The 24,670-nt window shown below is 40.5% G+C and overlaps 1 long non-coding RNA gene across 1 annotated transcript in view; it reads right to left on the bottom strand.

Moving 5' to 3' along the window:
• LOC141731155 (uncharacterized) overlaps positions 1-21,478 on the bottom strand; it is a 68,272-nt gene extending 46,794 nt beyond the window's left edge. Inside the window, exon 1 of the long non-coding RNA XR_012583094.1 lies at positions 21,349-21,478. This is a non-coding gene — a long non-coding RNA (uncharacterized LOC141731155). The remainder of the gene's footprint in view (positions 1-21,348) is intronic.
• Between the last annotated feature and the right edge of the window lie 3,192 nt (positions 21,479-24,670).

The following is a 24,670-nucleotide window of genomic DNA, read 5'->3' on the forward strand; positions in this document are numbered from 1 at the left end:
GGGGGAAATAAAACACCCCACTTTTGGACTCTATTTGAATACAAAGTGTTTCTCTATGGGCAAGTTCTGGGATTTGTGGGAAGCACAAAAGGCTGGGAATATTTTACAAGTCAGAGATTAAATTTACTCAGTATGACTGAAGTAGTTTAGGATACTCTATCAGTGAAGATCTGATTCTCTTTTCTCACCAGTTTTAATAATGACAGTAAAATGAATCCCCAGTGTGCCTTGTCACTGACCTATCAGGCAAGTTTAATAGGCTTTCCTCTTAAATATTATATTGCACAGGGCCTTGAGACATCTTTTCCTATTTATAACCTGTCCCAGGCTGGGCTAACCCTTTTGTACTTTTCCAGTCCCATTCTTTTCTTCCCAGAGATACAAACTTGGAATCTGGAACTCAGGAGCACAGGTAGCTCCTGCCTTCCCCAGTGAGCTCAGCCTGAGCTTTACTTACACCTCTGCTTCCCAGCTGCATAAAAATTTAAAAAAAACCCCAAAATCTCTTCGACACTTGCAATACCCAAGCCCAGCACTTAATTTTACTAAACTAGAACAGATTGCCCTACTTTTTTTTACATCCTAGTAATTGTCCATTAATAAATCCTACTCCTGCTCAGCCTTATCCTGCAGTAACCCAGCACCAGTAAGATTAAATCTGAAATTGCTCCCAGGAGGGCAGTAAGAAGGAAGTGAGCTTTTGCCCTTGGCAGATGTCAGTGGTAATGGTGAGTGCTGGGTGCTGACCTACATCCCTCTCAGAAACACAGGAGCTAAAGAAAGCCTTGAATGGCAGCACTTTGGTCTGTTCACAGGTATTGCTGTATCACAGGTTTGGAATTAGAGGGGTTTTTAGTGCCAGTAGGTGGGGGAGCCAGGGAAATTGTGCTGTGTGGGTAAACAAGCCAACAGCTCCTGGGCTGTCCAGCCACTAATCCTTTGTGGCTGTAGAGAGAAGCAAGGGTGAGGGAATTACACCTGCATTACACCTGGAGGAGAAAATCCCTTCCCTCTGAGCCATGGAATTGTTCTCAAGCCCTCTCGTGGTGCTCCCTGCCAGCTGCACTCAGAGGTGTCACTGCAGAGATGCTCAACACAAGCTCTGCCTACAAAACAGCAGCTCAGGGAAGGCAGCCCTTGGTTTGATCCAACCCAGGGCGTCTGTGCCCTTCTCATCTGCACTCATCTGGGGAGAGCAAAAGTTACAGGAGTAGCTCATCCTTGTTCCCATCCTAACCTTGAGCACCCTGCTCTTCATGGGATGAAGAAGTCCTTTTTTAAAATTATTGTCCAGCAGCTATTCAAAATCTGCTTGGCTTACAACTCTCTTCTCTTTCCTTGCCCTCCCCTGAGCAAACAATTTCTTTATCTTCATTTGGTTTCCCCAGCTTCCAAAACAAAACCTTTAAAAGAGCACCTTGACCTCCACATTTGTGCTGCCTTTTCCAAATCTATTTAGACAAACTCATTCCTGGTTCTGTGAGGACAAATCAATTTTAGTCAACAGACAACTTAATTTTAGACTGAATTTATGAAGAAGCCCCTGAATAACCCCAATTTAAAATAAACCATTTTTCCCTGAGATAGTAGAGAGCTAGTATGAAAATGGTTAAATATCACACATTCACAAAGGCAAAGTCTCCATCCCATCCTCAGTATGCCACTAAAATTTCCATCTAAATTGCTGAGAGTCCAGAAGAAAAGTTACAAATCAAGGTCCAGCTGGGAAAGTTTAGCTCTTTTTTATTTCCAAGCTGAAAGATGGCAATAAAGAGACAACAATTTCTTCAGGGAAAAAGCTTTGGAACAAGTGTCACCCATTTGATCCTCGTGCTGTCTACTTTGTCTGCCTCTCCTCCTTTAAAAGGCCAATAAAAAATTATTTCTTTGGAGACTGCACACCATGATAAGTGCCACAGTGCTGCAGACCTCTAGTGAATGTGCTTATCAGCCACTTACAAAGGGCATGGGAATGAACAACTCCTGACTTCATCAGCAAATTGGGAAAAATTCAAGCACTGGACGTGCCAGGTATTGCCACCAGCAGAGCTGAGTGTGTGTCTGAAGGCTCCCAGGGCCAGCACTGCACCAGCTGCTCCAGCCAGGGACATGCAGGGGAGCAGCATTGAAATTAGCTTCTAAATTTAGCTCCCTTCATCTCCAAACAGATTTTGCAGCTCCTGCCTGCTCATTTGAGTGCACCCAGCAAGTTCCTGGCACGAGGTTTGTCCTTCTTGGGTTGTGCTCTCTGTCTCCAGCTCTCTGCTGCTTTCTGTTCACAACTGCATTTTCTGTTATTTTACCCTGGAGCTTCTACAGTCATCGTCTCACATTTATATCCAGGAAGGAGGCAAAGAACTCCTGAAAAATTAAAGTGTGTGATGCTCCCAAAGATGATCTTAAATTTTGAAGCTTTCCCAGAGCAAGCGCCGTATTTGCTGTGGCACTGGAGCTCACAGGACACTTTCCCTAGAAAATATCACACAACATTCATTCAAGGTAAAGATCATGCTGAAGTAAATAAGAAAAATGAGCAAAGATGACCAGTGGGAAGGTGGTACAGAGAGCAGTGTTCTGGTCACCACACAAAGCTGCTGTACTTAGGTGCTTTTCTCACTAGAGAACATCACCATTTCTAAACAGAGCACCTTAGCAGCAAGGTCCAGGCACACATTTCCATTTAATGGTTGAAAGAGAGAAGAATAAGGCAGAAAAATAAAGGAAAATGAAAAAGTAGAAAGAGATTTTTTCTCAAAAATGAAAATACAAGCAGGCAATCAAGCCCCAAAACCACAGTTATGCTGCTGTCAGCCCCACAGCTGCTCCTTTTGGTACCTCATGCTCTCAATCATCCCCTGCACATTTTCTCTAAAAGGCATAACTGCTTCACATTTGTGTTTATTTTTCAAGCTATATTTGCCTTAAATGAGTTCTAGCAAGCTGATCTTGGGATCAAACAACAACCAGGCTAGAACTCATAAAACAGGTTTATGATTTATTAAGCACTGGTTGTGCCCCCTCAGCTTCACTGCTGCCATGTCCCTGGTCCTAGAATTTGGCATTTATTCTGTGGTGTCAATCAGGACACTGCTCAAGGGCTCTGTGAAGAGGAGTGATTTTGAAGGAGAACAAGTAGAAATGATGGACACAGTCTGTCTTTGTCATCCATCAGCAGAATGTTGAGCTGGGAGTCCTGTCCATGCATTTCACCCCCCTGCAGATTGCAGTGCTGTGGTCTCCTCAATAAAACCCAGTAATCAGAAGCCCCAGCCACACACCTCAGCTGCAAAACCAAACCTGCCTCCACTTAATTTCAGTCCTAGCCAGTAAACTTGGCTCCTTTTTCAGTGCTGAAACATGACTTTAAGGGCTTAACCTGACATTGCCTGCATTTTAAAGGGTCTCCCTGCCTTTCTTTGTATAAAATCAAACTGTCAGTCCTTCAGCCCACGGTTAATTGAAATGGGTTAGGCTGCGCAGGTTCTGCCGAGGCAGAGTTAGCTGTGCTGTAACCACTGCAGGGAGCAGGGCAAGGCTGGCAGAGGATGTTTTATGGGGCAGTGCTAATGGATCCACAGCGACCTTGCTGAGCCCAGTGCTTGCACAGCTGCTGGTGGGATTGCTGTAACCCTGGGGTAGCTGTTACTGCTCCCAGCCCTGGCTCACACACTGCCTCAGAACTCAATTTACTAAAATAGAAAACTGTCCACCAAGACATCACATTCTTCTTTGGGGAAATTACAGGGCTTTGGATATTTTATTATTATTTTTTTTTATATCAGAAGACCATAGTGCTTCAATCAACAAGAATTCCTGCCTGCAAAGGATCTGTAATGGAACAATGGCACAATGAAGATGTGCCTGTATAAATGTTTCATGATTAACTCTTTTTGTTGATCTCTTCTATCCAGCTCTCCACAAATGACCTGCAACTGCCCTAAAGCAGCATGGTTTGGAAGTGCTCTGTTATTACAGGAGCTTGATTAGGGTTTATTGAAACTAATGGAAAAGCTGCCACTGACAGCTTCTTTTTGCTGGGTCAGTTTCAAATGTTTTCACAATAAACCTGCCCATTTACATAGCCTAGTGTCTAATTTTGGAAGATTGCTTTTGAGGCAAGCAATAATCAGCCAACCTCAATATTTCACAAAATCCGGTGAGTAAAACTGGTATTTAATGCCTTTACAAACAGCTCCCAGTGCCATTTAGTTCTTACAATGGGGAAATTGGTTCTTTCTTGGCAATGAAAAGCAAAAGAGAAAAAGACCTTATAAGACTACAATCAAAAATACAAAACACACCCTTGGCAGGAGATGCAAAGCAGACAGTTTTTCAGGCAATGAATATAAGCTCCAGTTCAGAATGCAAGGAGCTGCAGAAAAATCAATGCAAGGGCTGAACTCTTCTCCTGACACCTTCCCTTTTCTGAATGGCTCTCATAAATTAGTTTTTTAGCTTCTTGAAGGGCTCTGCTTCATAAAAGATTTAGCACTGTCTGCATCCAGCATTCTAGTCACTCCCCAAAACATAATGTACTTGCTCTTCCCAAAAAGAATTCTATAGAAAGCAAATTAAAAAATGGAAGATATATCAAATCAAGGAGAGTCAGTCTCAAATATTAATGCCTCATGTCAAAAAGGTACAAAATTATGAAAACACTCCTTATAGGCAATTGAAAAAGCAGCAGCTTGGCAAGCAATCAAGAAAACTGAGGCCCTGGTATATAGGTCTGCTTGAAGTGGTTCAGCAGAAGAATGAGGCTCCAATTCCATGGAGTACATAAATGGGTGCATAAATCCCATGGTTTCTAACTGAGTGCTGCCCTTGCTCATATGTTTTGCATCACAAGGGTGTCAGGGAAGTGAACAAGAATTTTCAGGTAGGAGCTCCAACTTTATAGAACATGAATATAGATTAGACGAGAAGTTTCATGTTTGAAGCAAATTCTTTAGTGGGGTGCCTTGGAAATGTCACATTTTCTGTTCTACTTATTTTGTCTAAATTACTAGTAAAACACAGGCAGAGATTTTTTTATTCTGTTACTCCTTCAATGGACAAATGAATTGTGTTCATTTAAATATAAATCAAAACTGTTCAGACAGGCCACAGTCTTAAAGGCTTGAAGAGAGAGGCAAAACTCTCTATAGCAACATGTTCCAAATGATAATTATGCTCAACTTTAAAAATAAAAGTATAAATACCACATTAAAAATGTATTTGGATTTCTTCTTCAGCTCTTTGGCCTTTCAAGTTCATTTGAAGTGAATGAAATCCATCCAAACACCAAAAATTTCAAAGTTTTGGTACCAATTTCAAATTCTTGAAATTTGAAGAGATCATAATAGTGGGACACTTCTGGGCAGTGACAGTGGTCTTGGTTCCCTTTTTTATAGTCACCAGCAATTTGTAAAACTCATCAAGGACTGCAAGCAACATATTTGCTGAGTAAGGCTTCCTTAAATATCATTTACATGCTGGAGCCCTTCCAGGAAAGAGTCAGTACAAATCTGCTGGTCAGTGCCACACCACCACTGACCTCAAAGTAAATTCACTTCTTCTCCCCTCAGTCAACAGTGCTGGATGAACAGAGCAAGGGATTCTGGCTTGCACAATATAATGCAAATAAAAAACTTCATTTTACCCAGAGCTGAGCTGCCCATGCTCCTCCCTTCTCCTATTTGTTCTTTATCATGGCTGAAGTTTCTTTGTCTTGCCATGAATAAATCTCCTCTGCTTTTACAAGCACCTTTCATTTTAAAAGACTGTGGTTTTACTCCTTCAGGCATCTTCATTACAGAGTACTTTATAAAAAAAAAAAAAAAAGGCAACAACAAAACCATAGTGCAGTGTGCCAGTCAATAGTGAAATTATGAGAAGTGTAATCTACTCTTCCCACCCTAATGAGCTGATGAGTAAATAACTGTCAGGCCATTGCTCTGAGCTATTGATCAGGGCTTCCCACAGAGCTGGAGCACTGCAGAGCCCCTGCTGCTAACCAGCAGGGATCGATACAGGAACCTTCTGAAAACAATCATGAAAGCTTTCAGGCTCCATCCACGCCTCCTCCCGTGTGCTGGGACAGCAGATCTTCATGGCGGGATCAATTCTCCCTCTCAGATCACACCTCCCACGCTGCTCCCTGCCTTTCACCTTGCAGAGGTTGAGCTTGTCCTGACAATGTGCAGCACCCGGCACAAAGGGCTGGGCAGGGGGATTCAGGGCAGGGAGCGAGGCTGAGGAGCTTCATCTGCAGGGAGGGCTCCTCCTCCTCCTCCTCAGAGGAGATTCTGTCAGAAACCCCAGCCTGGCCTTCTCTCCCCTAGCCAGCACAGCCACACATCACACATTGCCTTTTCCAAGGATTCCAATTGTTTTACTTCCAAAAGCTTTGGAGGGGCTTCTCCACTGGATATCAGCCTGTGCCACTCCTCCTCCATTTTCCACACTCCCTTCCTTTAGTATCACATTTCAGGACAAGACTCTTAAATTCTGCTGCATGTTTCCTTTTTTTTTGTAAGCCTTTCTTTTCAAGTATCAGTTGAAAATTTTCTCCTCTTCTAGACCTCAAAGTATAAAATAATCTGGCCTCTGATCCTATTATTCCTTTAGATGGTCCAATTTTCTCATGATTTATCAGAGCTTTTGCTTTTGTCCTCACCTTTTCTCTTTGAAGCCAGGTACAGATGTCAGGCTTAAATGTTAATTTTAAAGTTTCCTTTGTATATATCTTTTTACAAAATTCCATTTAACTTGAACTCTTATAATATTTATTCAAGTCCATTACTAAAATGAGAAGGTAACATTTACTTTTTCAATGAAAAAATGTTCAATTTACATAGCTCCTGTTTTAAAGCACTTGAGGGTCTGAATAATTGCAAAGACTTCATTTCATTTGATCGTTTGAAAACCAGTCCAATCCTGGAAAGTTTTTATAAGCTAAAAATGATCACATGACATTCAAATCTCACATGATTAATTCACAAACAGGTCTAACTCAGACCTCAAGTGGAGAGAACCAGATACCATCTCTAGATCAACAACATATGGGAGCCCTTTTCTCCTTCCCACAGAGCTGAGAGTCTGTAAATACAAACAAAAACTTTGTCTTTTATTTATGTATTGTCTCTCAATGACAGAAATCCTGAAATAAACATACTCTCTTCTTTTTATAGACTGCTTTTATCAGTCTAGATAATATCAAACTGACCACAAATAAAACCAAGTTTTACTATTAGAAAATGGGGCATGTGTGATTTTAAAATATTTTTGCATAGTATTTTTCAAATGGGAAAATTTAAGAAAATGTTTGTGTCTTTCCAAACAAACAACATGGTATTTTGGTACCATGGAAAATCTTCCTTTCATAGGGAGCCCTGATGCTCAGCATGTTTTCAAAAGATTAGGTACTAAGTTTTCAAAATCAGCACAAATTTCCACCCTGATATATTTTTCTGTGACAGAAAAAGTTTCAGATGATCAGAGTTTTCTGCAGGACTGAAGCTGCATTTGGTGATTTGTTGTTACAATTCTTTAAGGCACGCACTGGTTCACTGCTTCACCATTAGTGCCTTTTTTCCCCCAGCATTCTTTATATGCTCTGAATATTTGGCTTCCTCACATACCCCAGGAGGACACAATTGCAACAGTAATTTTAAATAATGCCAACCTTTTCCTGCTCGAAGTCCATAATTAAAGCTAAAAAGGGAAAGTGGATTGAACAAGACACTGCATCCCTTCCTTTTACAGTGCCCCAAATCATTCTGCCTCAGGAAGATACCTGCAGCAGATGAGTTCCTGTCTCCATTAAAATGCAGCAGAGCAAAGTCTAGGAATGATCAAGGGGACACATTGGAGTCTTCATGTTAAATAAACAAGAGAATTTGATGTACAACTAAGAAAACAGGGAGTGAAAAGAAAGCTTAGACAAGAGATCACAGAGGATAAGTTATCAAACAGAAGACCTTGAAGCAAAGCATATTTTGTTCATTTCAATAAAAAACAGAAGATTACACACAAGAAGATGGAAGATTATTACTCTCTCCTCTGACAGATTCATGCTTGTATCTTTTTTTAAATTTATTTTTATATAGCTGTACTATAATCAATTCCCTCTTTAGTCTCCACTCCCAGGCTGTAGATCTTAACTCCCAAAAGCTGGATTGCAGTTGAAGTTACTCAGTCAGGAGATGCTGTCAGCTATGACATTAAGGAAAAAAAAAGAAAAGGATAACCTGGAAACTACAAGGTCTTTAAAATGAACAATGGACAACAGAGCAGAATGCACTGAAAGCTATTGCATGCAGCAGGATCTAGACTGTTAAACTTGATACAAATAACTTCCAAAAAGTAAAAAGAACATCTTAAGAAAAAAATTATTGCAATCTAGACTCACAACCTCATTTGAGTCATAGGTAAAGAGACATAAAATACTCTGGTACAGATCCTAGTAACATTCAGCATTGGTTGCAAGGGCTCATTTCTGAGATTTTGGTTCATGGACTAAGTGGAAAGATCTAATCATGATCTCTGCATCTACTAATTGAGGAGAAATACACCCACACTTCAGTGAAAACAAAGATGGTCTATGAACTCAGAGGATGGGAGGGACCCTGAAAAAGGCCAGCCTCTCCTCTGATATAGCAAGCAGTGAAAAAGAGAAACTAAAAGGAATTTTTCACATAGAAAGTAAAGCTAGTGACCAAGCTGGACCTTGCTCAACATTAGAATCCCACCAGGTTTCGCCTCACTTTCCTTTGTGAGGGTCACCTTCCTCACAAAGCAAACTCAGAGTCCCTGTGAAAGTGATAATCAATAATTCCAGGAAGAAAGAGGGAAGATGGCAAAATTCTCTTCCCATCACCTTGGGAAATGGTGCTAATAGACAAAGAAGAGCTGTGATAAGTCTGCAATCACAAAGGGATAATCTCCCTGTCAAACAGAACGCCAGCAGACATCAGAATACTAATGAAGGCAAAGCTTTCCTGGTGCTCCTGGATGTGACTGGCATTACACTGTTGATGTCTGGAGTACAATGGTTTTACTGCCATAAATCTGGAGGTGCCATGTGTTTTCATGCAGTTAGGATCCAGCACAGGTTGGATTTTGCCTGAGAGCTCATGCATGGCATCATAATTGCATTTCCAAAAATTGGATATGCCGGATAGAACAAAAAAGACCCCTCTGTATTTGAGGCTTGGGCTGCCATATGCCAATCCTATAGCTAGTGGTGGGAGCCAACACTAATCAGAGCTACAAGATGGCAGATTAGGGAAAAAAAGAGAAAACCTACAGTATGCAGGCACTTCATCTGACAGCATGTAATTAGGCTGAGAAATTCATTGGCCACTGGATGCTCATTAAGGCTGAAACCATCTATCAAAGTTGAAGGGGGAGTGGGTGTCAGACAGTTATGCAATGTGGGCAGATGACCCCAAATCTTCAAGGTCCACTAAATCTCCACTTCCTCATTTTAAGCCATGTGGAGCTTTTTTTCTTTTTTCTTTTTCTTTTGTGACTAGACATTAGGACAAAAGCTTTAAGGCAGGGGAGAGGCAGCGCAGGTTATTCCTTCTCTCAGCTTTATTCTGGACACCCATGTTACAGGTCAGGTAGTAACTGGATGGAGGCACAACCTGGCCATTGCCACATCCACAAATGATTCCCAGAGGTTCCTGTGGCCATGCTGGGCCATTGTTCCTGCCATGCACTGGCTGCTGTTCCCAGGCACAGAAACAGCCCGTATTCTGCATTCCCTGTTTGACAGGCAGGCATTTTAACGCATTTGCTGCCTTCCCATACACAGCACAAGAGTCCCCAGTGTCTTTCGCAGCCTCCCTCACCCCATTCAGGCAATGCAAGCTCAGCCTGTGCTGAACCAAAGCTGGAATCAAGGTAATGAGGTCTCCCTTCCTTTCCCCCAGGGACTCTTGTAGGCTCCTTTCCAACTGGAGGGATCACAGGACAGGCAAGGTTGGTGGGCTTCTCTCTTGCAGAACTGGCCACAATCCACACCCAGGCATCTGTTAGAGAGCTCACTAATGCTCTTTTTTAGCAAATTTGGCCAGTAAACCTGGTAACAGCTGCACGAGCTGTGCCTGTGATCCATACAATTAATTTGCAAGGCTGTCATTGTTCATCACTAGATGACAGCAATGCACTTCTGAGCATGCCTTGAACTGGGTACTGGGGGCACCTCTCCAAGTGGCTCTGTCACTTCATTCCCTGCAGTAATCACAGCTCCTCCAGGAAATGGGATGAAGAGGATGCACTTGGGGAGATAACTCTGCATGGATGAGGTGCCACAGCCCCAAAGGAAGAGGAGGCATCAGTTCAGGGGAATACAGATGAAAATAAACAGTGGTGAAGCTCAGGATTTATCCCAAAGAAGAGACTGAATATTGGCTCTCCTCTTATCACCACAGGCATGACTTTTCCACACCCACAGCACCATTGCTGCTGCAATACAGGGCACAGACATGGAAAGAGAAACTTCTAACCATTCCATAAAACTCTCCCTGCCAGGGATACCCATGCTGACTGCAGAAAACAGGTACCACAGGAAGAGTGAAACCATGGAGATGGGGATGGAGGAAGTAGGAAAAAAAGTAAAAAACCCCAAACAAATCAAACAGAGTGGATGCATGACCAATTCACAACCAAACACTGCTTCAGTTGGAGCAAGTATCATTTAATCCTCCAATCTCCATAGGAAGGCAGCCTATAAATTTAGTTGCATACATATATATGTACACCCACATTCACATAAATCCTTGTGTGAGAACAAGGAGCATGAATATCTGCAGCTTCAGTAATTCCTTGCCCTTCTGGCAAGAGAAGAATAATTTTTTGTTTTTTATGTCTACGACAAGCCATTTATTTACACACAATTTTTTCAGGCTGCCCTTTTTCCTTCTCACCTGAAATTTTGCCTTTGCTGTATAGTTTTTCACTTATGATAATTATTTTAATTCTGAAATAAGCTTTAGGGTAGACAGTCTTACAGAACATAAATTAAGCCCTTAGCCATTTGAGGTCATTAGACACTCCATGACAAGAAAATTATTTATGAGCAAGGAAAGTTAGTTTTCTGTACCTGCAAGGAATAAATTGATCCCCGGTAAGGGAAAAAAAACCAACCAAACATAGAAACTTCTCCAAAAAACTCCCCCAACAAGCCTCCAAACAAATACAAAGAAACACCACCCCTTCCAAGCCAAAACAGCAAGAAAAAAAACCAAAAACCCTCCAAAAAATAACCCCCAGCTATAAAAGTGCAGGGATAGGTTCAATTGAGAAAAAGCAAAGTCTTGTGTTTGCATTGCTTCTGAAATAATTTCTCTGGATTATCCACTCACAGCTGTCAAGGAAGCCAGCCTCATTTCTCTCTCACTTTAGTATAATAATCTATGGTTATTTCCTTCTGGAGTGGGATCATCAACTAACAAGCTGGTCATTTTGTCCTAATGGAAGCCATCAGTCAGAATTGCTCATCCTGCATAAAATATCTTTATAGAGTTCTCATTACTACAAGAAGAAAATCTTCTTAAAAGAGCTTATTAAAGGAAACTGCCAGTTCAGACATTCACCTTCATGACTCTCATAAAAGTCCCTTTTTTTACAGAAGTGAGGGAAGTGGAGAAGGTAATAAACATACAAGCAGTATTAATGTAATGGGTATTGATGACTGACTGGGAAGAAAAAAAAATTAGCAATTTTCAGCCCCACAATTTCTTGTAAGGTCTAAGAGGAGCCAGCCCAACTTCCCACTAGGCAAGGTGCAGAGATCAGAGGGCAGAACAGAAAACAGCAGTGGCTGCTCCAGGAGATAAATGTCCTGTGTTATTTTGGCTTTGATTTGTCTAGCCAGATAAAAAAGAAGTGGGCTGTTTTCTTCAAGAGAAATAGAATGGGTTACCAGAAGCTGAATCCTTGAATTTTTTGGCAAAGCAGTGAAAATAATTTTCTGTCGAATGGGAAGGCCTTAAATGAATGTCAACCTAGACTAGCCCCACCCTCTTCAGAACTAACCTAATTAGTTCTTCAGTAAATGAATTCAGGGGCTTTAAAGTCATGATATCTTCTCAAACTGAGCACTTTCCTCTGGTTTTATGATTGTGCACAACTTGTGTTTCTTTATCCATCAGTGCAACTCGTGATCCAGCAACCCAGTACCTCACTGCAGAACGGCCTCATGCTTTTTGTGCACTTCCATTCTCCCTCCTCTTGTGAAATTCCCTGCCTTGTGTTCACTCCCCTCCCCACCAGCAGCTCCATTTGCCCCTCAGCCCAGCTGCTGGTCTGCAGGAAATCTCTTTTCCACTTATTCCCATACATTCAGTGCCTTGTATCCTGGAAAATGAAGTTCCTTGAGAAAACAGGAGACAATTCACTGTGCTTAAAGGATGCTAATGACTGGTGGGGGACTGAGTGCTCCCTGAAATTAAAGGGAATGTGGAACCAGCCTCAATTTTTGCAGCTCTTCAGGGAAGGGTTGTTGTTTTCCCTCTTTAAATAAATTTCAAGCAGACGACAGGTGAACTCTAACTGCAACTCCCTCTGTAGGCAATAAAGCATCTGATGGAATTTCTGCACATCTGTGAGTCAAGTGATATGGATTAATCAACATATATCATCATCTACATGGAAGGTATTAAAGCCTCCCCTGGACTGCTGTGCAAGTACATCCTCTTGGCATTATTTTGATATTCATATCTCAGCCTTTATTTGTTCCTCATCTTTTGGGGTGATGGATGAAGATTAGAAAAAAAAATCTCAGGGAAGAGTTTCATTTGAAAAATATTTGCTCCAACCTTGCACACTCTATGTCAGGGCTGATAAAACCAGATTAACTTTCTCCATTAGTTTTCATTCATGGGATGGTAGGAAAAACTGGCTGGTCATTTCTTGACATTTTCCATCTCCACACCTCCAAATGGAAAACATGTAAAGTGACATTTCTTTTCAGAGAAAAGGTTTGATTTACCATAAAAATCTCCAGTAAGTGCTTTGTAATTAGGAGAAAGTTCCTTTTAACTTACAATGAGAATTTGGAAAAATGTGATTGCAAGTTAATTTTGCCAATATGAAAATGTGAAGCTGAGATCCACTGAAATGGTTGATATTTATGAAACAGTGCCTTCCAAACTTCATTGGTTGTGATTTGTAAGTTTGAAAATATATAGTTTTTATCCAGTAGAATACATTTAAATAAAAATGGATCAAAGATCACAGAACTATAAAGGAAGCAGTGTTTGTCTCAACACAGATATAATTTGATTAAATCATAGGAATACTGGAAATATCAGTGTTGAATTAAAAGTTTGGCTTTAACAGCATCTCCCACTGAGTCTTGAGAGAGTCTTGCAAGTTTTGGAGGACTTGCTTCAAAGAATAGCAGCCTGTTATTTGATGTCACATGGGCTTTCCTGTCTCAGGTTTCAGCCAACTTTCTCTAAAATTCAGTTTTCTCAGAAAAGCCCAGCCAAACTGAAACACTCAATTTAAACCGTGATATAAAAGTAAGTCTTCAAATTCACTCTGAATTTATCCAGAGCCTCTTTTTATATGACTTAGTGTTTTCTCATCAACACCATTCTCCAGCTCAAATAGCTGTTTCTTATATTTGTAGTTCCTCCTAGATGAATCTTCTGCACCTTAAAACTACTTTTCAGCCAACCTGGCTAAACAAATGGGTCTATTCATCAACTTATCTTCCAAAATGTTCCCAATTATGAACGTGGTTCAAATGCCAGATCAAATCTTTCTACATAAGCCTCCTCATCAATCTTAGTGGGTAAACATCTGTCACACACCTAAGTAAACGGAAGGGAAAAGGAGATTTGTGGCCAGGCAGGTACTTGCTGTACTCAATTTCTCCTCACTGGCTCATCCCTCTGGGTTCTGCAGCTTGGCAGGGGCAGGAGGCACGTTTGTGGCAGCCAGCTCTGCATTTGGGAAGGTTTGCTAATGCCCTTTTCATGGCCGTGTGAGGACACAAAGTGACAAGGGAGGTGTTTTAAGACAGACACAAGTAGCTGAGCAGATGCCACCAGCAGCAGAACATGCTGGAAAACGAGGATATTCCACTGAGAAGAATGCCCAAGTCCAAACCTAGCCATGATTAGAGCAGCTAAAAGAGTTGGTGAAGGTGTTTAACCCAGCCAAGCCCTAACAAAGAGAGCTCAGAGTTTAATTTCTGCAGGTACTGCACTGCAGCAAGGGGCTGCAGGTACCAGAGCAGCTGGTGCTACCAGTGCTGGAGAGAAGCCACTGGACTCAGCAAACTGATTTTTTACATTACAAGCTCTTACACAGCTCCCTCAGCCAATTCTCACATGTATTTTTCTGCTTAAATCAATGGAATGATGAGGAAGGACTTGCTTTGTGGCAGGATTGTGGTTTATTGGTGTCACCTGATAGAGAAGAAGAAAGGAAGGGGCTTAAGGATTCTTACAGTCCACCAAAACCCTGCTGCTCCACCTCAGCAGCTTGCTGCCTTCACACTGACAATTCACATCTCCACTCCTTGTCAGCTACAGAATAAAACAGGGCATCTTTAGCAGCAACAATGTGCCCTAATTAGAATTTAAAAAAAAAATTACTTACTAAAGAGCTCACTCAACACTATTAGGAATAGACATCACTTTTTGTTATAGAATGGGAGTGTTTTGGTAGTGACAGCCTCTTTTGACTAAATTTCTCTCTGCATCCTGACAGTGTAATGTTGATTTAGCACTATGCCTGTCAGTTATCTTAGAATGACAATTCTGTCTTCCAGCTGGGGAATAAAGCTTTAATAAAAATATTTATGGAACATATGATTTTTCTTAATGATGCCTAAGTTGGGCAGGCTCAACTTACAGTAGCTAAACAAAATGCCACCCAAAACAATTACAATCAATTCTTTTCAATCTATCAGCAGTTAGACTTGAAGCATTAGCTAATGCCAAACTGGGAGCACTTAGAGCAAAGTCACTGAAATTAAAGCAGCATCAGGGAAAAGATGTACTAATCAGCAATCTGAAAGGACTGCTCTGCTACTGCTTGGACATCTGCACCCTTAATTCCTTATGCTGCTTTGGTTGGGTCTTTTTGAATCAAATGCTCAAAAAGTCACTGCTTGGCAGTTCCCAGAAAGTGACATTTAAAAACGTGGTCAGGGGAAATAAAGTGAAATACAACAGACAAGGCTCAGCAGAAGAGCCCATTCATCTTTCACAAATGAGCAGGTGCAGAAACCAGGGCAGACTTACAAACACAGACAAAGGAGGAACCAACTGAGCAAACCAAGAGCATATGGCCCAGAGCTGCCATTTGCACCATCTGCCTCCATTTGCCATGGAAATGCCAGAGATGGGAGTAAATCCATCTCTTGAGCAATGGCTGGGCAGCCCCTCATTCCACAGGGAATGCAGCTCCCTGAAACAAGACATTCCTGGAAGAACTATTCTTGTTTATTTATGAAAAGCTTGTGTTTTAACTTTTGGCTGCTCTCATCTAAAGCCTTTCTATCCTGCTTCCATCCAATCTGCACATCTCACAAAACTTAACTGGCAGCCCTAAAATCAGGAATAGCTGCTGGAACAACTAAAGTAATCTTTGCACTTGGCTGAAAGTCATCTGAGACTGTTTACAATATTCACAGAAACGTCGACTAAAAAAACCCAAAACAAACTAAAAATCAGTTTCATCAGCAGTAACATGTTTCCAACTTGAATGTTTTTATTTATCCAGGAACCAGCAAAGAAAATCAATAAAAAGATGAAATGAATGCTGTTCTCCCAGGGCTGAGGATATTTTAGAGGTACATTTCTCCAACTTCCTCCATAGGAGAAACTAAAGATGATAGCCAAGCCTGATACCATAATCCTATTTTGCGAAGTGGAAATACTCATCAAAAAACTTTTGAAAAAGAGCAGCATTTTCCTGGCAGCTAATCAAGTAAGAACTACTGTTTTTCTCTAGGAATGACCACTTCATTGTTTCCATGTCAGCTTTTATTTGGGGACTACACCACAGGACTTCAATGAAGATGTGCAGGCATGCAAACTATTCTTTCTGACAACTGTCATCTTCAATTACTGTTTTCCTGCCTACCTCAGCCTTCTTGTCTTAACCTGTTGTAGTGAATTCTAAAATCCCCCTTGGGACCCTGCCATAGTGTAACAGTTCCTGGCAAGGAGGGATTCCAGCCTGTCTCAATTAGATCTGTGACTTGGTGCACTCATTACACAATTGCACAGGAGCAGCTGCAAAGAGTGAAAGCAGAATAAAACACACATGCACAAGTGCAGCCCAGAGACACATTTCTGTGCATTTGTAAGCTGTATTGCTGTAAATTAAAAATTATATTTAAAATTACTCCTGAGTTCTTAGCCAGCAAGCAAGTTCAGCAGAATCTCACCCAGAGATATTAAAAGAGGCAGCAGTGGTTCCACTGGTGGAAACCAAACAACAGCTAAGTTTTGATAAAATAGGAGCACTCATGGACTAGGAGCAGAGATCAGGCAGCTGCTACAGCACTGAACTAATCTCAAATTCCTGTGAAAAAACCCACTGGGAGTTGAAACAACATTAATCCATTTTCAAGTGCTTGGAAATCAATCAATAGATTTGTACTATTGGCAGGGCTCAGCCCACATCTTCTGAAGGAGCTGCTGATTTGCTTTGGAGAATAGCAGCTTTGTCTTTTCAGGAGAAAAATTTGTTTAGCTATAGGTCCAAGGAATTCCCCCTGAGAAAGGAGATCAGCCTGAGCTTCAGCCAGATGTCTGCATTTAAAAGACAAAGAGGAACTTCCTCTGTATGGGGGTCATGGGTACACCCAGAGGCTTGGAAAGGTCTCCACAGCAACACAGCTCAGTTTTAGTTCTGCAGGTGGTGCAATTCTTGTGCTTCTTGCAGTGTAACCTGGACCACACAGGCCTTGAGCAGTCAGAGCACTTGGGGTAGAAGAATTTTAAGTAGCCTTGCAGTTATTCCAAATATGAGCCAGAAAGCTGATGTATAAACATTCCCCAATGTCAGTGGGACAATATATAATATAGTAAACTTGAATCCCAGAACACAAGAAAATGCAAGAACTTTTAAGCAGCATTTAATTCTCCTTATTTCACACCCAAATTGCCTATTCTGTTTAAGAACAGATTGCTACTTTCCCAGTTTCTTCACAATAAATCTTCATTACAATCTGATCGATACATGACCCTTGTCCCCTTGCAATCAACTTTGCCAATAGTTCCAGATGCATGATCAATGCCTGTATTTAATCCTTTTCCACTTTGCTGTTAGTTACACTAGTAGCACACCCTCTCACTCATGTTTACAGTACAATAAACAGTTGCTGATGTAAATTTCACACACTCCCAGCCCTACAGAATCTCAGTTTTCCCTGGGAAAGGTGATGGCTTTATAACTGAGAAATTCTTGAGAATATTATTGTCTTCACAACCATCAAAACAAGTAGATTCCACGAAAGAATAACTGTATGATTTAAGCTCAAAATTAAATCAGAAAACCAGGAAAATTGTGAGACTGTACAGTAATTTAAGTCATGAAAAGCTTTCATGTTCTTATTTGCTGCATTTTCCTAGCTTGCCTTGGTCACCAGGAGGTTGTAGTTACCCTGCTTTAAGTGGCAGCTTCCAGTGCTCATTTCTATACACACACTATGCACTGCCACACTCACAGGTGTGATATTCTCTGCTTCTATCAGCTGCCTTTTCTTGACTCAATAAACCCCACCATAAATTGACCTATTCTGTCTTAGTTAAGGCTAATCTCCTGCCTTACAGTTATCACAGGCAGCAACATTTAATTACCCACCTGAATTTATTCATTTTCATTTAGGCCTGTTGCACCTCCAGCACGCTGTGACTGATGTGGTCCAGGCAGTAATTTGCTCTAAAGAAGAGTAAGAGTCCTTGGCATTTGTAAGGCAGTTATCACCATCAGGTGCTTTCACTGAAATCACAGGGCAAACTGCTCCTTACAACTGCAATTCATACCAAGCCTAATTTCCAACATGATGTAAATTCAATGTATCATGTTGGACTGTAGAAGAATCCATTTGCCTGCCTGGTTTCAAGGTTCGTCTTTGTTAGGACTTAAACTCCACAGTTAGCTACAATAAATCAGCTCTACCATAAAAAAAAAAAAGGCTCTGGTAGCAGCAGGTTTCCAGTCTTTGTTTCAAATCATCTCTACCTGTAATTAATGCTTCATCATTGTCCTTGAGGGAGAGCATCTGTTTTCACAGATCATGCTAATGCTTGGTTAAATACAACCATCTTTACTGTTCCCCAAAACATATTTGGCAGATCTTAAAAACAGATTGTATCAGATTTTTCAGGAGGTTTTTACAACTGCTTTCCTAGACACTTTATCATTCCCTTTGCAGGTCTCAAGCAATACTTTTTTCTTTTCATTAACTGACAAGGAATTCCATCCTACTTCCACTGCCTGGAGACAGAGCTGCAGTACAGACCATTATCATTATTATGTGATCATTATTCTCAATTACAGTAAACCACAGTCACAAACAGTGACTGATATTAGCAGCCCACTTATTAGTACAGGGGAAAGTAAGGGTGAAGATAATTAGTAAAGGGATACCAAAACTTGCAGCAAGTACACATTCCTCAGTGTAAGAATTTCAAGCCCATTCTGTCCTCGAGGAGAGACCTTTGCCTACAGACACAATGCAGAAAAGGCAATAACTCCAACCACAGTTGGCTTAACCCCTTCCTTTCCTTATCAGCCCAGCTCAGCTGCAGAGATAAAATTAATGGCCAGAGATCATGTGTGATAAGAGACCTGAGTGCTTTTTTTGTTGTTGTGGTTGTATTTCTTTTATTCTGCAAAATACTGATGCTTTCCCTGATCTCTACCATTTCACCACAAAGCACAAAAGACCCACGGTGGCCTAACAGGGCAACCCCATGCAACACCAGCGAAAAGAACAGATTAGTTTCCCACTGCTGTGCAGGAAAACAGCAGTTGGAACACTCCAAGCTGAAGGCACCTGGCTAAGCTCTCATGAGGCTGAAGTAGGAGCAAAAATGGCAGGTCAGGCTCTGACTCACCCTCTGCAGAGTAACAGCTGCCTGGGCTTCAGTGGCTCACACCACCTTTCTGCTCTCCCTACACTGCAGGCAGAATGGGGATAAACAACAGGGATGTAGCAGCTGTGGGATGTAACTCCTGCATCCAGCCTAAGCCCGTGCAATTGCTGTGAACACATCATAAAAATCTCATTCATTAACATGAATTACAAATATTTGCTTGCCCCACTGTAGGTAGAATAAGGCTGACTCAGAATTTCATCCCTCTAATGGTTGAGCCACCATTTTGCTGTACATTGCTAAGAGAAGCACTGGGAATTAATAAGCACCACACCGATCTCCACTGTTACAGATCTGCTGAAATAAAAGAAGATATTTAACAGCCAATATCCCATGTTTCTGGGAGATGCTTAATACCTACTTCCCATCATTTCACTCTGCACATTGTAGGACTTTGAAATAAGGTCACAGCACCAGCACCTTCAGAAAACTCCCAGCTTAGACAGATCATAAGAATGTAATATGCTTGAGATGTTGTAGTCTGATATAGGATTAAAAGGACCATAGACTCCAGGAACTGTTGGTTAGGGCATTCGGGGTTGAGCCAACACAAATCCATTGTCAAGACAGAAATTATGATTTAACTGCAAAGTGAAAGAGAATAATTCTAATAATCAGAGATTACAAAGGCAACAGTCTTAGAATCAAATAATCATATTGCCAGCAGAGCAATTTTATGGAAAGTATAGCTCATGATAGAGTTTGATAAATAGCACCTCATTAGCAGAGACTCAAGGAGCCAGAGGTTAGTGGGAGTTAGAGTCCAGCCAGATTTGTAACATCGTTTTCAAATTAAACCATTCATTTAAAACAGCCAGCCAAACTAAAAGCTGAGTTTTACACTTCCTGTACATTTGTTACCCTAATCAGGTACCAGCCATCATTTTCTCCCCAGCATACTGCAAAAAGAATGATTTTCCCTCTCCCCCTTTTACATTTGTACAATTGTCTGGTATTTTCAGGTAAAAGCTTTAATTGTCAGTACGTGGCAAGTGTAATAATGGAGGAATTTGCACATCTGATGTTCCTTAAACAGGAAGCAAGCCTGGCAATCCAATTAGCTGCCTTTCATGGTAACTCTAATTTCTAACCTTGGGTAAAGCTCTTTCATGTAAACCACTTTGTGCTCTGATCTCCCAGTGTGCCTGGCATTTATTTGTCACTGTCAAAAAATAATACCATAAACTAACATATTTTAACTCTGAAAGGTAAAAAGTAAGGGTAATACACATGCAGCTGATAACAGCATTCACAATCCCATCCCAAGCTTCTATTGGATTAGTCATTGTACAGAAAAGGATAATTGAGCAATAATACGACAGGGATTTCTGTTAGGGAAGAGTCTGCTATGAATTCAAACACCCAAAAAAGAGCAGGAGCAAGCTAAGAAGATTCCAAGTCATTCCAGCAAGACATCCCCCACCAGTGTCCAGCTCCAGCAGACAGAGTGACAAATTCATGCTCTGGAGCCTCAAACTCTTTTGTCCAACCCATCGAGCAGAAAGTGACAGCATTTAACTATAAGAGCATAGAGGAAGGAGAATGCTAAGATGTTGTCTCCTTCCAACAATGACATTCAGCTAATCACTACTTCAGAAATTGTGAAGGCAATTTCTGTTTAATTCTTTCATACATTCCCATCTGACTCTGAGTTACACCTGCAGGCGAACTTGTCTGAAACTTCTGAGGCAGTGAAAAGAGACTGCACAGACAACAGATCCTGGGAGCTACAAAGCTCCTCACTGGTTTTTCCTGAAAGGCTCCACATGACAAGGATCACACACAGCACTCACACATCAAAGACTACCCCAGCACCAGGCACAAGTTTTAGCGCTTACTGCAGCACATAAATACCACCTACCTCCCATCCTGGTATCTTGACTTGAGGCTTTGAATCCACATCAGGACTTTCCTCTTTGATTCAAACAAAGCAGGAAGGGCATATGTACTTTGCTATCAGCACATAAAATGATCCTTAGCCTTTTATCAAATTAGGCTTGTTTTATTGTAAGACTGAGTGATCCTTAGAGAATGAATAAGATTTTTTCCTCCCTTCATGTATCTATAGACACATCAGGTTAATATTTGATGCAGAATTAGGTCCTAAAGCAATGAATTGCAAAAGCTAACAAATAAAAAGTAAAGCAAAAAAAAAAAAAAAAAGACCAGGCCAAAAAAAAAAAAATTATAAGGGAAAACAAAATGTTCATAGCCCTTATGAACTCACCAGTACGTGTTCCCCTGTGGAAGAAGGATAATTCAGTCCTCTGCACAGCTGACAGGAGTTGCCTCAAAAGCAGTCAGCAGCTCTCAATTTTTTTTTATTCCTGGAAGTTCTTCATATTCCAATATTCTACATCTCTAAAACAAAGTCAAGAGCACTCTTACATACAACAAGAACATAACAAAAATAATTTCCCCTTTTCTATAATTTCAGAAGGCTTCTCTAAGCTCTTAACAGACTTGAAAAACAGAGCAGCTCAACCACCATCCTTTTGTATTACTAAAGGCACCTGTTTACCAAATGCTAATTGAGGTTAATCAGGCATCAGTTAGGAGAAGGGGCATTTTCACCTTTTCAGACCAAATCCCCAGCAGCCGTAGCTTGTCCAATTACCCTGCTCTAACCAGAGAAGAAGCTGCCTGTCTGTCTGAAGTTACCTTATGCCTTGCTGACCATTTCTATTCATGGCACAGAGGTTGCAACTTGCAGTTGTTGACTTGTCTGTTGCAGTTCCAGAATTATCTGTGTACAGTTTCTCTAGTAAATTCCTCCTGATTAGTATTTTAAAAGCAAAATAAACATATTTTTGAAGTAGCACAAAATTTTACGGAAGTATTTTGTTAAATCATAAGTAATTTTTCTAATTAAAATGCTCTTTTAGTGAAGATAATTCCTCTTTGTAGGCAAGCCCTTTTTAACCATGAAGTTCTTAACAGTGTGTATGCTCTCATAAATATTCTTGTACTCCTTCTCAGATATTTAACAGTGTTTTTGTTGTTTACACTTCGTTTGTTTGCACTTTATTGAAACTGCAGTGGAAGCTGGCCTGCTGCTATGATCCATATTCTTCCTGGGTTCTCTTTCTACTCTGATAAAACATTAAATAATATTAAAAAAGAAGAAAAAACAAACGGAGAGTTTTGTTTTATGAAGCCATCCACATTTTCAAATTTCAATTTTCACAAATAAAAAGACATCAAATTCTGGAATAAATAAAAATTAGCTCATTATTATAAAGATAAATTAACTGTAAGTGAATAATGTTGATATCATGGATGCCTGATTTGCAATAATTTACTCATTGAAGAACTGTAAGCCAGACAATTTGCATTAGAATGGTTAAGTACTTTAATTCAATTATGGAATTACTATTGGGTGATCAAAGACTGAGAACAAATAACAAATAAGTCTGAGTTCATTTTATTTATCTACTAGCTGCTAACTACATGACTTAGCAAGCAGTTTAATTAAACTTGTCCCTGTGGGAATTTATCTGGTATTGCTAAAAGTAAATATGTACAGGAATTCACCAAGAAATGACCTTGCCTTCCTAGGAATGGTTTGGGATTGGGAAGGAAGAACGTCCCCTTTTTCAAAACCATCGGGACAAAAATCTTTCATGAACTTCAGGTTATAAAGCCAAGAAGAAATATCCCCACACTCTCACTTGGGACTTTTATAAATAAATCCATAGAAAACAGGATGGAACATGGAAGAAAATAAAAATTGGACTATAAATCTGTGGCTGGCTTCTCACTCAGCATGGGATTACAAAGAAAGAACAAATGCCTTGCTCATGTGCAAGGTTTTAAACCAAAGTGAAAATTCTTTGCTATCCGTTGGGAATCTGGCTTAGGTATTTAGTGAGGTTCCAGGTTCCTCTTCTGGCAAAAGAGGATTTCCTTGCAGTTAGACACCCAGCTTCATGAACAGACAACTCAAGCTCCTTTGGGCTCCTCCTGGGCCCTAAACATTCCTTGGCTGTGCTCACTCTTGGAGAAATGCAAACTGGAAGTTGTTGTATTCTACACAGAGGCCAAATTGTAAAAATCTCTTTATTTAATGTTCCGATCCTCGCATTTGTCCTTTTGGCACTCCAAGGTGATCGTTACTGAAAGTAACAATTCTGCAAAGTATTATTAAATTTGCTTAATGGGCAGCAATTTGCATTGAATATGCATGTGTGGTGTGAACACTCACACAAATCCTCCAACACCACCAAAGTTATTGTCCAAGTCTTGCTTTGCAGTTGTGCTTTTTGGCATGCTGGAGACCCCTTGGCAATGGCTGGGAAGCTGGAGTGTTTTGATCACTAAGTATAACTCTGCCATAATTGCATTACTGGGTTATTGACTTCTCCCTCACCCCATCTCTTTAACTGAGTCTGTCATTACAGCCCTGATGGATTTTTAACAGTTTTTTGGGGCATCTGCCTTTCCATAAATGCTCTGTATAGCACAAGCTATGATGGGCCTGACTCCTCTAGTCACACAACAGACCAAAAAATAAAAAATTTAGAATTTTTAATAACAGTAATTATAAGCATACAGTTGTGTCCCAAGGATAAAATATGGGCCAATGTATGTGTGCATTCAAACCAGGCATTCACAGTATTTTCCATTAAAAGATGTTGGCAATTTAAATATTTCTGGTCATTTTCTCTTATTGTACCAATCACATTTCTAATTTCTTCCAGGCTCTTCCAAGAAAATGATTTAACACACAGTGCAGATCTTCCATGTAAAAAAGACCAGAATTTTTTAATTACAGTAGTTTCAAGGGATCTAATAGCAATAAGGTTCCCATAAATGTTCTGAATCTAACAAGCTTCATAGCACTTTGCAAGGAGTAGCAATCATTCAGCAGAAATGTTAGAATGCCCTTTATTCCCTTTCTCTATTTCCCAGCAAGTATCCCAAGAGAATCATGAGTTTTAAATTTGCTCAGGCATGAAGGGATTGTGCTCCCCTTGAGCCTTTGTATTATGATAATGCATACATAAAGGTAAGTTTTATTAATTGGAGATCTATCCACAGGGGTTACTGCAACAAAGGAGGCAGGGGAAAGAGAACAGAATGGAAGAAGGAATGACCCTACTGTGCAATGATTCCAAGATCCAAAATTCAATCCTGATACACTCCCCTTTGAGCCTGCACCTCTTTACTTGTGCACTGATTTAATGTGAACTGTTCCAGGCAGCACTAACTTTTTACAACTCACTCCAATTTATCGTCTTTTTAAAAAAATCAATACTCCAGACTCACCTTTGTACTTATCTTAAGAATTGCTCCCAGGCAAGATTGGAATTCATTACTGTAGCCTTTGCATAAAAGTACTGTGAGTTCATGCTCTGTGCCTTCCTAACAGCTCTCACTGCCTTCTTAACACCAGGAGCACAGATGTGATAGATTTCTCAGTATTTTCCTCATTGCTGTCAAATTACATTATATTTCACTCTTTCTTATTTGTGTCATATTTGTGACTCCTCTCATTATTGCTTTTTTCTTATTTCTTTCCACATTTTAAAAGCTCAGGGAGATACCAG

The sequence above is a fragment of the Zonotrichia albicollis genome, chromosome 18 (genome assembly GCF_047830755.1).
Source record: "Zonotrichia albicollis isolate bZonAlb1 chromosome 18, bZonAlb1.hap1, whole genome shotgun sequence".
Taxonomy (NCBI): Eukaryota; Metazoa; Chordata; class Aves; order Passeriformes; family Passerellidae; genus Zonotrichia; species Zonotrichia albicollis.